General features: G+C 50.1%; 1 non-coding gene across 1 annotated transcript in view; it reads right to left on the bottom strand.

The window, feature by feature from the left end:
- The window catches only part of LOC123719878, a 1,907-nt gene extending 154 nt beyond the window's left edge, over window positions 1-1,753 (bottom strand). The window contains exon 1 of the ribosomal RNA XR_006755977.1: window positions 1-1,753. This exon is cut by the window's left edge and continues 154 nt beyond it. This is a non-coding gene — a ribosomal RNA (small subunit ribosomal RNA).
- Window positions 1,754-2,500: the final 747 nt, after the last annotated feature.

Genomic DNA, 2,500 nt, shown 5'->3' with positions numbered 1-2,500 from the left:
GCGACGGGCGGTGTGTACAAAGGGCAGGGACGTAATCAACGCGAGCTTATGACTCGCGCTTACTAGGAATTCCTCGTTTATGGGGGATAATTGCAAACCCCAATCCCCAGCACGAAGGAGTTTCAACGGGTTGCCCGGGCCTCTAGGCCAGGGAGAACATGTTGATTCCTTCAGTGTAGCGCGCGTGCGGCCCAGGACATCTAAGGGCATCACAGACCTGTTATTGCTCAATCTCGTGCGGCTCGAAGCCGCCGGTCCCTCTAAGAAGAATTTTAATACGTCGCCAGTGAGTTGCGCTCCCCGAGAGTCGCGCACACCTTGAATGACGACGCCTATTTAGCAGGCTAGAGTCTCGTTCGTTACCGGAATTAACCAGACAAATCGCTCCACCAACTAAGAACGGCCATGCACCACCACCCACCGAATCAAGAAAGAGCTGTTAATCTGTCAATCCTTCCGGTGTCCGGGCCTGGTGAGATTTCCCGTGTTGAGTCAAATTAAGCCGCAGGCTCCACTCCTGGTGGTGCCCTTCCGTCAATTCCTTTAAGTTTCAGCTTTGCAACCATACTCCCCCCGGAGTCCAAAATCTTTGGTTTCCCGGAAGCTGCCCGCCGAGCCATTGTAGTAACGTCGGCGGATCGCTAGATGACATATTTACGGTTAGAACTAGGGCGGTATCTAATCGCCTTCGAACCTCTAACTTTCGTTCTTGATTGATGAAAACACCTTTGGCAAATGCTTTCGCTGATGTTCGTCTTGCGACGATCCAAGAATTTCACCTCTAACGTCGCAATACGAATGCCCCCAGTTATCCCTATTAATCATTACCTCGGAGTTCTGAAAACCAACAAAATAGAACCGAGATCATATTCTATTATTCCATGCACGAAATATTCAAGCGGCATTTTGAGCCCGCTTTGAGCACTCTAATTTGTTCAAAGTAAAATTGTCGGCCCACCTCGACACTCACCGAAGAGCACCGCGATAGGATTTTGATATTGAACCGGCGTTTTACCGCCGGCTCACCGACGATATGCTCCGCAGACGTGTCAGTATCACCGCGGATGCGGTGCACCGACAGCGCGGCGCACAAATGCAACTACGAGCTTTTTAACCGCAACAATTTTAGTATACGCTATTGGAGCTGGAATTACCGCGGCTGCTGGCACCAGACTTGCCCTCCAATTGTTCCTCGTTAAAATATTTAAAGTGTACTCATTCCGATTACGAGGCCTCGTAAGAGTCCCGTATCGTTATTTTTCGTCACTACCTCCCCGTGCCGGGAGTGGGTAATTTGCGCGCCTGCTGCCTTCCTTGGATGTGGTAGCCGTTTCTCAGGCTCCCTCTCCGGAATCGAACCCTGATTCCCCGTTACCCCGTGACAACCATGGTAGTCGCAGAAACTACCATCGAAAGTTGATAAGGCAGACATTTGAAAGATGCGTCGCCGGTACTGGACCGTGCGATCGGCAAAAGTTATCCAGATTCATCAAAATTAACGACTTCGGACGCATGGCCCTCCGCCGATTGGTTTTGATCTAATAAAAGCACTCATCCCATCACTGGTCAGAGTTCTGATTGCATGTATTAGCTCTAGAATTACCACAGTTATCCAAGTAACTGAGTAAGATCTAAGGAACCAAAACTGATATATTGAGCCATTCGCGGTATCGCCTTAATACGGCTTGCACTGAGACATGCATGGCTTAATCTTTGAGACAAGCATATAACTACTGGCAGGATCAACCAGGGAGCTGCTTACGCAAACGACACGCCTACACCGCGGTCACGCGGCTTCGGCGAGCCGCTGGCTCGGCGGCGTCGAGGGGCGCGCGCTTGCGCGCGCGCCTTCTCGACACGCGTGAACGTAACGCGTCGAATTTGCACGCGACGCGACGTTCGCGCTTCATATCGATAGACTAACTTTGACCGGTCTACGAGCGGCCGTCCCGTCACGATCTCGCAACGAGGTGATGTACAACGATGCTCGACCACTGTGAGGGACATAAAACTGCAACGAACACGACCCCGCCCGCGGGGAATCGATGTTGTGACAATTTGAAAATTGAACATTCATCTAAACGCAACTTCTCAATTTTTATTCAATACGTTATTGTAAACATATTAAAACTCGGCTGGCAATTACATGCGCACACACACGCATGATTCGCACTAGATACGATCAACGCCCGGAGCTTGAGGGATAAATTCCAACACGACGCTGCGCACACCGTTTCGACGATGGCGCGTGTGCGTCCTCTTTTATACATTCTTTACATATACGGTCGCCGTGGCGACCGCGCACGTGTCGAACACGCTAGGCGCCCTGCGTTGAGGTGTGCCTAGAAGCGTATTCTTTTAACATCACAGATAACACCGGGGGAGACGGTCCCAAATCTTGGTCGATTGGTAACATCACCATACGGTCTGCGAACGCGGTGCTATAATATAATTTTATATTATATTATATAAAATATGAGGAGGAGTAGTATGTATATTC

Source organism: Pieris brassicae, unplaced genomic scaffold (assembly GCF_905147105.1).
Source record: "Pieris brassicae unplaced genomic scaffold, ilPieBrab1.1, whole genome shotgun sequence".
NCBI classification, from domain to species: domain Eukaryota; kingdom Metazoa; phylum Arthropoda; class Insecta; order Lepidoptera; family Pieridae; genus Pieris; species Pieris brassicae.
Note: the sequence above shows the minus strand (reverse complement) of the source record. Positions and strands in the feature narration are given on the sequence as shown.